We start from the raw sequence: 15770 nt of genomic DNA on the forward strand, positions 1-15770 counted from the left end.
CAATACCAATTCTGATTTATGATAAAAGTCAGCCATCTCATGTGTTTAAAAAAGGGTTGTATTGACTGATTCATTTCATATAAATGTGGATCAGCTCTATGTCCTTCATGAGATGGTTTGATACTTTCATCGATGGACCAAGATGTATGTTTTCCATACTTTTTCATGTAGTTGTACTTTTAATGGTATTGTCATTTACATGTACACATACTCTAGGTCAAAATGTCTTCCTTTTAAATCTCCTTGATTGTTAATATTTCATTAATGTCTATACTCTATATAGGTCAAAATGTCTTTCTTTTTGAATCATCTTGATTGTTCATATTTCATCAATGTCTATACTCTAAAGGACAAAATGTCTTCCTTTTTAAATCTCCTTGATTGTTCACAAGTAAAAATGTCTAACAAAGTATATTTATTTATTACATTGTTTTTAGGTTTTATTCGTCAATGACATGGAGGATGTTTTAAAACAGAAGTTAGCCCTGTTAATGTTCAATAAACAATTTGATAAAGAATATTCTTTTCTGAAACCTAAGCAAATTGATTGTTTAAAGGCCATTCAAGAAAAAGACACAGCAGCAATCCTTCCAACAGGATATGGCAAATCTCTTATATTTGAGCTCCTTCCCATTTTTGTGAGTGTGTTTGTAATATGAAATCAATTGCTATTATAATTTCACCTCTAAATGCTATTATTGAACAAGAAGTGAGCAAATTAGTTTTTTGTTTGCATGTTGTTTAACGTCCCTCTCGAGAATTTTTCACTCATATGGAGACGCCACCACTTGCCGGTGGAGAGCTGCAAATTTTGTCCTATATTCGGCACTTACGGCCATTGAGCAGTGAGGGATCTTTTTCGTGCCAGCACCTACTGCGACACGGGACCTCGGTTTATACGGTCTCATCCGAAGGACCGGTCTCCACGTCCCACAGTGGGATTCGAACCCGCGACGTAAGGATCAACTCCTTACTCCGCGACTCTAGAGCAGACGCTCTAACCACTGCGCCACGCGGGCGATATGAGTGAGCAAATTAGGTTTATATGTTTGTCATGTCTTAAAAACGGAACCTGTGAAGGATACTGGCATTACTCATTTCATTGGACAACCAGAAGACATTCCTGTTTCATGCTGAAAGTTTGGGCAACATTGGAAAGACAGTTGGTAAAGTTTTTGTGGTTGTTGATGAGTCTCATTGTATTTTGGACTGGGGAGAAGACTTTAGACCTGACTTTAGACTGATAAGTGAGCTAAGGCCTCATCTTCCTAAGGGAATGAAGATGCTTGCAATAACAGCAACTGCCAGTAAGCATTCTCAAAGAGAAATTGCAAGTTTCTTAGGAATGAAGGATTATACTCAATTGAATACAACCCCTGTGCTAAATGACAATTTAAAAATCAATGTCCAGGAGAGGATTCCATCTACAGGTGGGTGCAATACAGTGCAAGAAGCGTACAATTTTGTGTTCAAGCCACTGTTGCTTCAACTATATTCTGAAGAAGAGGATTTTCCCCTAACAGTTGTTTACTGCAAACTTCAGTGGTGTGGATATGGAATAGAACTTGCACAAAGACTCTTAGGTCCAGCCTATAGATCAAGCTCTGCAAGTGCTCATGATTTAGCACGAGTAGTGCAATATCATGCCCAGCAGCCACATGATGTAAGTATATTCACATAATTCATATATGCATGTATATACAAGTATATAATCATTAACAACTGTTACAATTGTAGATTTCAAATGCTACAGAATATAATTCCAATTTTTAAATTCATATGACTAATACCCTCAATATTTTCAGCTTAATACATCAACAGTTAACAGACTGTCCAACAGCGATTCACCTATCAGACTAGTGTTCTCAACCATTGCACTGGGAATGGGTTGTGATCTTCGACACATCAAAAGGATCATACATGCAGGCCCGCCCAGTTCACTTGAAGGTATACATGTACATGAAACATAATGATCATGATATTGTCATATAAATCATCTTCTGAATAAAAATAAACACAGTCTTCAAATTCAAATTAATTTTATGCTGTAAAATGTGTGATTATTATCATTGTATCGTAAATAATTAAGACTTCAACACATAAAATTGTTCATTTATATGAATTAGAAGTCGGTCGTGCTGGGAGGGATGGCTCAAGGGCAGAGGCAATCCTCTGTTATAATGGAACAGATCTTGCTCAAAGACATATTGACAAATTTGTAAAAGAGTACTGTAAAGACAGAAAATCCTGTAGGAGAACATTTATCTCTAGGTACTTTGATTCACCAGTGTCAGTTGCAGACCAGGATTGCTGTGATATTTCCTGTTCACAAGTCCCGAAATCTAGAGATGATGTAAAAATACCATCACTGACAAAGAGACAGCAAATGTTTGACATCTTAAATGCCTATAGGTTGAGTGACATGTCAGGGGATAGTCAAAATCATTTGAATGAGCATGTTATTCATGTCATCACTGATACATTTGAATATGTTGAAACAGTTGAACAAATTTCAAAGTATTTCAAGCAACCAGAACAAATTGCTCAATCAATCCATGCTATTAAAAGTCATGTATTGTCTATGTTATAAAACATTAATGCATGTATCACATCTAATAAAAAGAATAAATGATTTTGTTCTCTTTAAGTCTGGTCCAAATTGAACAACAAATATATATGTACCATATTTAGGGTTAAGATTGATTAAAGATTTTACATAATCAGTACAAATGAAATCTGCTTTTCTAACATGTTTCAACAAACTCTACTCAATGTGTATTGTTAAATTTAAGAAAACAAAGAATTTTAAAAAAAAAAATTTCAAAGACTAGGGGTCACCCATACACAGAACTGATATTAAAAATGTTGGTCTATTTCTTAACCAATCTATGTCCCCTTAATCACAAAGAATGTACATTTTCCTATGATTTAAATGAAAGAAGAAAGGCACAAAATATAATTTAAAGTCTAAATCTAATAGCATTTGTCATAATAATAGCAAACTCTTAGCCTAAAAGATTGCTTGCTATTTACATTTGAATTAAGTTTACAAGGTACAAGGAAATTTCAACTTTTTTGTATCATGTAACGGGGAACATGTAACTTAAATTGCTGAAATTGAATCTTTTAATTCATTTCCAAGATTCAAACTGCATTTTTGTCTTGTGATAGTTTATCCAGGCTGTGTAGTCCTCTTCATTTAATGTGCTGTGTGTTGGTGCCATTATGGTCGAAAACTGATCATAGGTTCTGCCAATCTGGCTGGTAAAAGGGGCAGCCTCTTTCAGTTCACCTATCAGTTTCAGTTCATCCTATAAGCAGACTTCCTCTTATGCTTGTTTGCTCTGACAAGAACACCACTAGATTTATCATACTGAGCAGCAATCTGAGCTTGACCTGCCAAAGCTCTCGACTTTTTTACAACTGATCCTTCAAGGTTATTTGGCCCTTTTGTCTTGAAAAGCTTCTTAATTCTCCTAATGAGATGCTCCATCTCTAAGTCTGCTGGTATATGGGAATCTACTTTTCCAGCAGTATTTATAAATAACCCATACACTGCCTTGTGTGCAGTTTGCAAGCTGTAGGATGATTGTTGGTGGCACAAAAATCGCAATATCTCCAATGCATATTTACTGCGGCTGTTGTGTGCTTTAAATATCTGCATCATGTACTTGAAAGTTGTAATCAATCTGTCTCTGTCAGGTACCTTGATAACATCAAGAAACTCCAGGTAAAGTAGTCCTAATTGGAGAACTGTATGTCCGTAGTGCTTCACTCTGTCAAATTCAATTTTCTGCAACTTCTTTTTCTGTTTTTGCTGGACAAATATAACAGCTGTTGATCCGTTGGGCAGTTTCAATTGTAATGGTGTGGGAACAATCTCCTCACGCTCTTGAGTAGTAACAGTGCTGGCATCAGAATCCCTGGCCCACACATACTCATCAATAAATCTGTCCATAGTATCTTGTACCCATTTTTCAAGGTCTTCAGCAGGAACACCATTTGGTATGTTTTTTGTTCGTTCTCCATTCAAAGTTTCTATGCCAAAGAAATTGCACAATGTACTATGTCCGCTCGGAGGAAACTGATGAAGAGGTCCTTGTCGTGGTCATAGTGGTGTTGCACCTCCTTTTTAACAGTTTTTCTTGACAGCTTGATTCGGGCCGCATTCATTGTGCCTTTGTCAAAAGACTTATCATCGTAAAGTTTGTTGAATATCAACAAAAGAAAATTCATTGCTGTGTGCCAAAGTTCAAAAGTGATGTGATATAAGTGGCTACAGTGACCTTTATCTGTCAGACATCCAGTCCTCAAACTTTTGGCCCCTGAAAATCTTGCTCTCGTTAGCTGGTCACCTCCTATCAGTATCTGAGCTATGGTTTCTCCAGCAGCTTCATATATCTCGCTGACACAATCTTCAAAATGGTCCAGTATTTGCACCACATCTGCGTACTTCTGCTCATTAAGTGGCAACACTTGGAGTGGGATAACCAGATTTTGTTCCTTTAGTTCTTGGCTATATTCTCCGAGAATGTGGGAAGGAAGATCAGCAAAGAGAAATTTCAAGTTGGGTAAAAAGTCTCTAGCAACCTGAGAAATAAGAAATCTAAAATCATTCTTAATTCTTCTCTCATCCTCAGCTGTTTGGAGAAAAGCTGTCATTGGAAGATATTGGGGATCCCCTTGTGGAGTGTCTGGCAGATCATCAAATGACTGTCTGCATGATAATGGCTGAAGCAAACCAATTAATCATTGTGCCATGTTGTTGGCTCCGCTCGTGTTTCACTCCTACTTTCATGTTACAATTGTCACCAATAATTCTGAAAGTACTGTTGCTTTTCACTCCTTTGACAACTTCATTCATATGGTGGTCACCTATTTCTTCCATGACGGAAAGAGCACCTGCATAAGAAGTTGTAACTCCAACAACCTGGAGACGGTCAAATACCTGATATGATAAATATAAAATTAGATAAAAAAGTTAAATCCTTTAAAACATTTAAGATTGATAACTGACAGAATATTGCATGATTTTTACACTATGGGGCAAGTCTGCAAAGAGTGACTGTGATGATCTTTATTTGTTTATGTGTAAAGTAATTGATAAAGCAGTCATGAACATTAGTACCAAGTTGCTTTGAACGGTCATTGATCAATTCATTTACTCTAAGAAAATTAATATTTATACAAATCTACAAACTATTACCACAGGAACAGAAAAATATTGTAAATAAATACAGCATACAGTTATATAATATAATGTATGTCTAAAATGGTTCATCATTTATACATTTACTATTCCATTATGTATTTCCTTACCATCTCTTCAGTAGAGTTTGTTTCAAATAATCATATTGACTTTTTGTAGTTTGACCCCTTCACTGTTTTAAATTACTTTGAAGCAAACAGGTGACAACAGCACCATATCACTGAAGTGCAGCAGTATATAGAACATACATCTCAAGAGACATGGCACTATTGTTCAAAACCATACCTTCTCATGTTCATCCATTGCAACAAATACTGTCCTTTTACATTTCAAAACACCTTACCGAGAGTAGGAGGCTATAAACAATTACTAGTCTACATTTTGTTGGATAGTGAACCTTACCTGATAAAGAAAATCTATAATTATTGAATATTTTTATAAGACTTAATACATACCTTTTCATGAACATGCTCATCCATTAAAACAATAGATTAAGTTTTCATGAGTCTGGACAACTCATGGAACCTTAGTGACATAAGTCTACTGTAAATAAATGAAAACTTGGAATTAAACCTTCCTGGTACTCCGTGGAGCTGCAAATTTCCACCTTTGTGGTAGGTACTGAAACTGCCAGTAGACATTTCAGTAGGAAAGGCTGTTTCTCCACAAGTTCTGGAAACAGTTCTTCAAAGGAAAAGTCTCTGAGACTATGGTAGTCTTTTGGAAACACGTAACTAAATTTTGATCTAACACATTTAGATGCAGCAGATTTCTCAATGTCACATAAAATTCTGTTTTGAATGGCCAACCTTAGAAAGGGAATTTTGAATATACAATCTGCTATAGCTGTAGCATCAGAGTCTAGCACTGAATTTAGTAAATCTGCTATGTCATTTTTACTTAAATGTTCTACTTCTAGCCTTGACCTTAACATATTTTGGATCTGTGTTCGCTCTTGGTCCTTAAATATGTTTTGTGGATTTAAGTTCGCCCAAAACTGGTAGATGCCCTATAATAATTTTGAAAAAGGGATGAAAAACATTTACGAATTAGGGCTATATAAACATGGAATTTATTTGATATAAAATTTTTCAAAATATTATCTTCAGTAATAAAGAATTCAATAATTTTTATTTACTTTTTGTTCTTGGTGGGCGCAATGCAAGTAATGTTTGTGTTTCTGTGGAAACTGCGTCTGGGTACCAACTGATCTTGATCTCATCCCAATATCACATTTACTTGTATCTTCAAACAAGGATCTAACCTTTCTTTTTCTACTGCGACACATTTCCCCTGAGGATAAATTTTACGTTGGGTATTAAAACATAAATATGTTAAATATTAAATGGTCAAAAAATAAAATGACAACCTGCATTTCAAATAACTGAGAATTTTACCAGTCCTATTTGTTCCACAATGTTTATTTAACATTCGAGCACAATTATCCCAAAATGAATTAGATCCCTCACTCGGAACTCCACCAGCTTTATGAAGATAACTTTCTAGAAAAATCTTTTCCTCTGACGTCCATGCTTTTCTTTTATTTTCAAGGGACTTTAAAAAAGCAGAAATTTTGAATCATATACTTTGTTTTCATTAATATAATAAATTACTTTATAATTATTTGTTTCATTAAATATATTTAGATGTTCCTTATATGCAGGCAAAATAATCATGATGCATGTAAAAAAAAAAATAAGCTAAGTTTTAAAATCTTACACAGACTTCCTGTTTCGTAGATGCTCGCAGAGGAGACTCTTTGGTAGGGGAACTCATATCCCTGTCCCTCTTTTTTCTGGGAAGTGCAGCATAGGAATGGAAAGAGGGAACTCTTTCATTATGTTCACTGAAACATATTTTTCCCTTTCTTATGAATATGAAAATAACAAGTATACCCTCGAATTCATGACATGTGTAACTTATCAATGCTAGTGGGAAAAAGATTCATATTTTTAATATTAATCTACACGTAAATATCAAAAAAAAAAAAAAAAAAAAAAAAAAAAAAAAAAAAAAAACTACAAGAACACTACAACATTATTAAGAGATTCTAAATAATACATATCATTCATTAATTAAAATGAAAATGTCTATAAAATATAACAATTAGACCTATGCCAGGGACCTTATACTAACGGGATAGGCAACTCCTTCAGCGCCATGTTTATTTACCAAAACGGCACACACACAACACTGCAAGTTTTTCAAACTACTTTTTTCCCCAGTAAAAAGCTTGTTTTCTGATTAATGTAATCTGTTCTTTTTGTGTATCTGAATGGATATTTAATAAATTTTAAAGCACATATAATAATAATAACATATATATAACATATATAATAATCATAAAATAATTTAGATATTAAGTAAACAACCACCAAAATCGGCGATTTCTCGGAAATACGGCCGATCAGGGGCACGCACTGATTTTTAAATAAACGCAATTACTTCTAAGATAAGGAGTAAAAACGGTGCTTATAACAAATCTTGAATAATTTTTTGATAGATAAATTAAGATTTTATTCTGAAATATTTGATAGCAAAAGAGATATATTTAATTAAAATTGACTTACGAAATCCCGCAACTTACGAGGTATCGCGAGAGTTGCCTATCCCGTTAGTATATAGGTCCCTGCCTATGCTTCGAAAATTTAAAAGTTGAAGGAAATTCGAAAAGATTAAAACGCATTTTAGAAGTTGTATATAGGTTGCCAAATCAAAACACTGGGTTTTTCTGAAAGAATATGATCTGAAAGAACTTTTCTACACATCTGCACAGCTAGGCCATTGTTGGTTAGTGAACTGTAATCCGAGTTTTAAATTGAGGGGTATGTAAACCGGAAAAAGTCGATAAAAGTACAGATAAGCGCTTTGTTTGCCAACAAAAACTTATCAACTTCATCAAAGCATCCTAATTAACATATTACACTGCTCAGTTTCTGTTTCTTGTAGTTTGAATGATTATATTCTGAACATATTTGTTACAGTGCAGGGAACTAATTTTGTTACATAAACCAGCATCAGCATAAGCATTAGTAGCATAAGGATCGAGCTAGCATCAGCATTAAAAAACAGCATTAACAGGCTCAGCATCAGCAAGCAAAGGATAAAACCAACATTGACCTACATAAAATCAGCATTATCCTACTAGCATCAGAAAATCAATGAGTTTTAATTCAGTAAAAAAATAAAAAAGAAAGGAAGAATATTGGTTAAAGTATTCACATTATTGAGATATTATGATCAAATAATTGTAAAAGGCACTTTTATTGCTTTAAACGGCAATGCTGAAATTCATTATCTACTTCCGGTAGCATGATGCTACTTCCGGTAGCATTGACCTAATTATAAAACAGCATCAGGATAAGGATTACTAGCATTAAATCAGCAAGCAAAGGAAGCATTCAAATCAGCAAGCAAAGGAAGCATTCAAATCAGCATCGATGCTGTAACAAAATTAGTTTCCTGTACTGTAGCTGTTGAAAACGTACCTTTTCCTTGACATGGAGGTCGCCATTTTAAAATGGCGTCGGCTTTCACCTGACCCCAAAACGAAGTGAAAACGGAGTGGTGGGGCGGGAACCAGACTAGTCGGAAAGGCCCGAGAAGTTGCGATTGCAATATTTGGTCTTACAAAACACATCGTACGGCAATTATATATATCTAGGTTGAGTATGAAAATATGTGGAGCGACTTACCAACATAACCCAAGCACAAAAAAGATAATTCGTACCAGTAAAATCGCAATAAAGTCACGGTTAAGTCAACGTAAGAATTAAAAATTTACTAAAATTTTACACAAAAAACAAAGTTTTTGAGGAAAAAAAAGTTTCTGCTCTTAGGTTTAATAGGCTATTACATAAAAGCTTAACAATCTTAACACTGGAATTATAGCAACAAATGAGAAATTAAGCTAAATAGTCATAAATAGTTTTAGTTTATGTTATACTTTTTTAAGATAGATTTAGCTTTAGTAATAAAGTAGCTATAAGAAGACTGTGAACATATATTTAACGCGTATTTTAAAAACTTTATAGGGTTTTACAGGTAAAATCAAAAAGTCATTTATTTCGACCATCTTGACCATTGTGAAATTTTGCCGCCAAATTATGGCGTCCCGTTTTACACATGCACATACAAATATAATGTAAATTTATATAATTTTAAAAGTTTTATATTGATCCCTCCCACAAACCGACCCTAGGATTGTTGGTAAAGTTGGAAAGGGATTAACCTGGCCACTTGCCTCCTTCCTATCCCTTTTTCATATTTTGAAATTTTCTCGGTAATTTCTCCCACCCCTACCCCACTCGTTATTATCTTGCGGTTCGGATTCTGCCCCATGTCAGAAAAGAAACTCCTACTTGCTAGACGCCAGCTTTGAGACCTCATATCTCTCTCTTTTCTCAACGGATATTGGTTAAATTTGCAGAGTTTATAGACGTTACAAAACTCTATCAGAATGCTGTCAAACAGTTCATAGTCACTTCCGCTTTTGAGTTATTTCCCTTTAAATGAAAATTTAGGGGTTTTCATTTCCAGACAAAGGCTCCGAGACTGCAGAAGCTAGAGCAGAAATTATACCGAATTTAAATAATAGAACTATATCCAGTCAGAAACCCATAGATAAGGATTGCTCTTAACCAGTGTGTGTTATGGCCTTGATGCAAGGTCATTTGGACGAGTCAAGGTCACTGACAGAGAAACTGTAAATTCGCTTTCGTATTTCTACTAGTGAAACATTGCTGGTATCATGCAGAGAGTAACATGGTCATGACTCAAGTTCAAGGTCACTAAGGATAAGATGTTTTGACTGGATGTACATGTATGGACTAAAAGAACATGTGTCACTGTGAACTTTTCAAGTCGGTAAGAAACAGATTGGGTTTTATAACCAGAGTGGTCATGGCTTGACACAAGGTCATTTGGAATGTTCAATGTCACGTACATTCCTTTACAGTTTTTTTTCCTAGCAAGACATTGCAAGTTGCTTCCCCTTACAAGATTGTTTACATGTATAACTCTAGAATGTGGTATGACCTTGACTCAAGGTCACTTCTTCCTTCCGCAGCACCAACGGAAGACTTGTTCGTTGCTTTGCAACGAGCTCGACTCTAGTTTATATCTATACTTATAAATTAATAAATTTTGCAAATAAACTCCGAAACGGGTGCACCAGAGTTCTTACTTACTCCTCTTTGAATACACTAGATACGTGAATGATGTCCGTAAACTATATTCAGATTTCACTCGCACATTAAATTAAAAGTCTATTTTCATTTTCTATAAACAGCCATAAAAGAGCAAAAACGTGAGTACGGCCGCGTTTCCGGTTGGCGGATCTAACTTAAGTTACTGACAATTGTTAATGAAACTGACAATGAGCAATCGTTTTTTATTTCATAAAACGTCATCACTGAATTATTCAATCAAAACTTGATTTAAATGATATGAAAGATAGAAGTTGTGATAAACGATTAAAAAGGGAAATGTGCAAATTATTTCCGTCTTTCACCGATCTTAATATTGACGGAAGCTTCTAGAACATCATATAGCATCGAGCCCGATGTTAAAAAGAAAAAGAAAAAACGAGGCGATTACAGTTGCATGAACACAAAAAAAGCTTTTGTGTGTATGGTCATTGGAATAATGGTAAATCATTGATAACACTATAAGTTGTGAATATATTTATATATCAAAAAACTATTACATATATGTATATGTAGTAGGTTTTCCTAATAAATTTTTTGGTAAAATTTGTATATAATCCTTACTGAGAACATCGTGGCAACGAGCCCGAAGTACAATTTGTACTTCGTAATATACTTGCTAACATGAAAAGAGAAAATTAATAAATAAGGTATTGTTAAAATACAATTAAATCTGTAAAATTTTGTGCTTTAATCAATACATTTTAGTTTTTTTTCTGAATACAGTCTTCTGTATCAAATACTTGGCCTTTTCATAGGGCGTTAAAAACAATTTTTTTACACAGGTACATTTTTACATATCAATAAGGTACATACATATTTATAAACCAAGACCCAAGTGCTTGTGAATTTTTACCCCCCCTCCCCCCCCCCCCAATCAAAAATCAATTTATCAGTAAAATGTGCATATTCGCTGCTTTTATCCTTGACGGAAATGAAATAAGAGCATCTGAAGTACAATATCCATAATATAGTATTACAGGTTTCAAAATAAGCGGCAATTAATGGAATTTTTTTTTCTTCAAGTTTTTACAAAAAAGGTAGGGGTGGGGGTGGTTGGAGACATACATCTACTTCATGCGGGTTTTTGAACAAAGTATTTCTTTCTGCTATAAGCCTGTAGGTTGTCAATAGAAAGTACAATATATTTTCTGTCGGTAGTGGTATAAATTCAATTCCCCGCGCTTGCGCGGGATTTCATCTAGTAATATATAATTGGTTGAGTATCTGCGATACAACGGTATAAACACACAACGATTACATAACCCTGCTAGAGGAAAACTCCGATAAGGCAATAAGTAATATACTCGGTGAACTTAGAGATTAAGTGGAGCTCGTCAAAAGATAAACGGGTCACCGTGACCCCTATCCTTCTTGAGAACACTTATTACTCTATATCCCTATACAATAAATATTAAGGTCACCCAAACCCACAGGAATTTGTTTGTTTATTGTTTAACGTCCCTCTCGAGAATTTTTCACTCATATAGAGACGCCACCTCTTGCCAGTGGAAAGCTGCAAATTTTGATCTATACTCGGCACTTAGGGCCATTGAGCAGTGAGGGATCTTTTTCCTGCCAGCACCCACCGCGACACGGGACATCGGTTTATACGGTCTCATCCGAAGGACCGGTCTCCACGTCCCACAGTGGGATTCAAACCCGCGACGTTAGGATCAACTCCTTACTCTGCGACTGTAGAGCGAACGCTCTAACCACTGCGCCATGCGGGCGACCACAGGAATTTGAAGACCAGGACAAAATACTCTTTTCACAAATAAACCTTATTAATGAATGTATTGTAGACATAAATACAGAACTATGTGTTCCATTACACCTCATTCCAAAATCAAGTTGGATCTCCAGAAAAAAGAGGAAGGAAACAGGGGGTGATCATCGAAAATATAACAACTACAGCCTACTTCAAGACGGGCTACACCCAGGTGCATTGCTAGCAGAAGTTTGGCTGAAGAAGCTACAAAGCAAGGCCTGCGTCTTTCGCCACCAAGCTCCAGAAAATTCGGAAACAGATTAATACAGAACAGCACCAACAATTCAGGTGTTTCCTATTAATGTAAGGAAAATACTTATAGAAATTTAAAAAATAAAATATAACGATCTGTAAATCATAGAAAGATACTTTGATTAAAGCTGAACACGACTCGTAAATAGGCATACGCCATTTTCGATATTATATCTACGATACATCAACACCAGGGTATACTCTTCGCATTCGTTACACCTGACTGCTTTATTGTCACGGGTATCGGCGTGGAATAGCAATCCGTGTTCGTGCTGGTTATCTTGCAATACCTTTGTTTACATTTTATTGTAGTTACGTGTATCTGTGTTTGTTTGTATAATGCACTAACCTGTACAACTATAATTGTAAGTTTCTTTTGTATCTACTTTCCTGCATTAGACGAGGTATTACAGTTATTTTTGAGTGCTGTGTAGCATACGTCCGTCTACACCGGTGTCGACTGATCATACTGAACAGTGTCCAAGTCAGGCCCTTTATATAGGGGTCCTCAGATACAGCGAGAATCCGAACAAAAATGGCGGACACATTGCTTTTACGAATCATGTTCAGCTTTAACCATAGTAAAAACTTCGATTTACTATAGTGAAAACTTTCATGCTGTAGCTAACTATCGTAAACTATAGTTTACTATAGAAATTCTTTGTTAGGGTTATCATACCCAGTCAAAACTAAATTAAATTATAAATGGCAAAAACAAAGAAGTTTTCTATAACCATTTCCATGTCAAACTCTCAAATATACTACATACTCGGTCAACAATTGCTGTAAGTTCTCTTCAATATTTTTTTTACCGTTCACGGTAGCTCAGTCGGTAGAGCGCTCGCTCCGTGATCAGAAGATCGTGAGTTCGAATCGCGGCCGCGACTGACCTAAGTCGATGAAAAATAGGTAGCAACTGTTCCTTCGCCATGCACTCGGCACTTTGAAGTGAAAGTTGCGTGTCCTTCGGATGAGACCTTAAAAACCGAGGTCCCGTGTCACGGCAGGCGTTGGCACGATAAAGATCCCTCACTGTTCAATGGCCCTGAGTGCCGAGTAAAGATCAAAATTTGAAGCCCTTCACCGGTATATGGTGACGTCTCTATATGAGTGAAAAATTCTCGAATGGGACGTAAAACAATATACAATCAATCAATGGAACGAAAACCTATCAGATAAAATAAAATTGGAACAAGGTATATGACATGGAGCCAAATTATCTACTTTAATGTATGAAAGATTCAACTATGACCTCCTAAATTCACTGCAGGCATTACCTGAGGGTGTGAAGATTGGAACTCTTTATATTACCTCTCCAACATGTGCATATGTTATGACCCCTATAACGAAAAACCAAATAAATGCTCACTTAGGCATCGAAAGAAACCCAACAAATACTCCAGATGTTTGCCAACGAACAGAAACTGAACAGAAATCTTTTATTTTTATTTATATTTTTTTTAGCTTAAAAAAATTATTGGTTATTTCAACTTTTTGTGTTGCAGTGGTTAAGTTTTGCGAAATAAATCATTGATTAATGAAGGTTAGGAAGTCTAACACGCATTCGTGTTTTCGGTCACTTTTCGCCTTTGCGCAGCTTCCTCCATGGTTAAATTTTGAAATGTGGAGAACCCTGACTTACTGTCTATATAAAATTATATGCATATAGTTAAAATCGGTAATGCACACTTTTCGTGCACAGAAGATAGACCAGTAAGTAAGATACATGTAGTATAATCTTAAAGTAAAAGTTGTACAAAACATCAATTTAAAGCTCGGCTGGCTTTCCATAAACATTTTTAATTCTAAAATTTAAAGCAAAACCATGACGGAGAAATCCCACTATCGAGAAAAATCTACTATAAAGTAGTTTCCCACTGTAGGGGGAAAAGTTTATATATATAGCCAGTATGCTGGGGGAAAACCTACTTTACAACACCCGTCAACAGCTGGGATGTCATGATCCCACTTATGGTGTTCAAGAATCCCTTGTTTGCTCTCTCTTAAATTGTATTGTTTAATTAAATGTTGAGTTTGAGCACTGTTCGTCATCTGCAAACTTCCATGGAACATGGATATCAGAAACAAATCATGATAAAATCTTTAATGAAAGTGCTCCAATATCACTATTTACAAGTTTTGTGAGAAGTTACATAAGCGTTGTAACCGGGGGCTAAGGTGGCTTAGCCCCCCTTTTTTTGTTGCAAAGATAAGCATAATATAGACATTGAAAATTGGAGCTTTGTCCCCCTCCCCCAAACATTTTTTTTGTTGGTTTACCCCCCCCCTTTTCAATTTGCTCCAACGCCTATGGGTTGCATCATATCAAAATACTTCCATTACTTTAAAAGGAGCCTGGACACAGTTGCCTTGTTTACATTTAAATTTCTAAGCTTATTCAAAAAATAAAACCAGTTAAAGAATATTCTTAGAATTCAATGACATTGACATTCTTCTTTACATACCGTCAAACATCTTTGTAAACAGTTCACGAGTTCTATTCTATACTCATAAATTAATGAATTTTGCAAATAAACTCCGAAACGGATGCACCAGAGTTTTTACTAACTCCTCTAAGAATACACTAGATACAATATGATGTCCGTAAACTATATTTAGATTTCACTCGCATTGTAAATATCGTACATTAAATTAAAAGTCTACTTTTATTTTTTATAAACAGCCATGAAATAGCAAAAACTTGAGTACGGTGGCGTTTACGGTTGGCGGATATAAGTTTCTGGCAATTTTCAATGAAACTGACAACAATCAATCGTTTATTTATTTCATAAAACGTCATCACTGAATTATTTGCAAATTATTTTTGTCATTCACCGATCTTAACATTGACGGAAGCTTCTAGAACATCATATAGCATCGAGCCCGATGTTAAAAAGAAAAACGAGACAATTATAGCTGAAGGAACATAAGAAAAGCTTATGTGTGAATGGTCATTGAAATAATGGTAAATCATTGATAACACTATAAGTTGTGAATATATTTATATATCGAAAGACTATTACATATATGCAGCAGGTTTTCCTAATAAATTTATCGGTAAAATGTGTATATATTCCTCACTGCTTAACATGAAAAGAGAAAATTAATGAATAAGATATTGTTCAAATACAATTAAAGCTGTAAAATTTTGTGCTTTAATCAATATATTTCAGTTTTGTTTTGTTTTTTTAGTTTTGTTTTGGAATACATTCTTTTGTATCAAATACTCGGCCTATTCATAGGGCGTTAAAAGCTAATTCTTACACAGATACTTCCGTCTTGGTTTATATATATGTATGAAACTTATTGATATGTAAAAAAAAAAAAAAAA

At 35.0% G+C, this 15770-nt stretch overlaps 1 pseudogene; it reads left to right on the forward strand.

The window, feature by feature from the left end:
- Positions 1–491: 491 nt before the first annotated feature.
- Positions 492–2590, forward strand: LOC133196336 (uncharacterized; annotated as a pseudogene).
- The last annotated feature ends 13180 nt before the right edge of the window (positions 2591–15770 follow it).

This window comes from Saccostrea echinata, unplaced genomic scaffold (genome assembly GCF_033153115.1).
Source record: "Saccostrea echinata isolate AGI-Se365-2 ecotype Australia unplaced genomic scaffold, CSIRO_AGI_Sech_v1 ptg000030l, whole genome shotgun sequence".
In the NCBI taxonomy this organism is placed as follows: domain Eukaryota; kingdom Metazoa; phylum Mollusca; class Bivalvia; order Ostreida; family Ostreidae; genus Saccostrea; species Saccostrea echinata.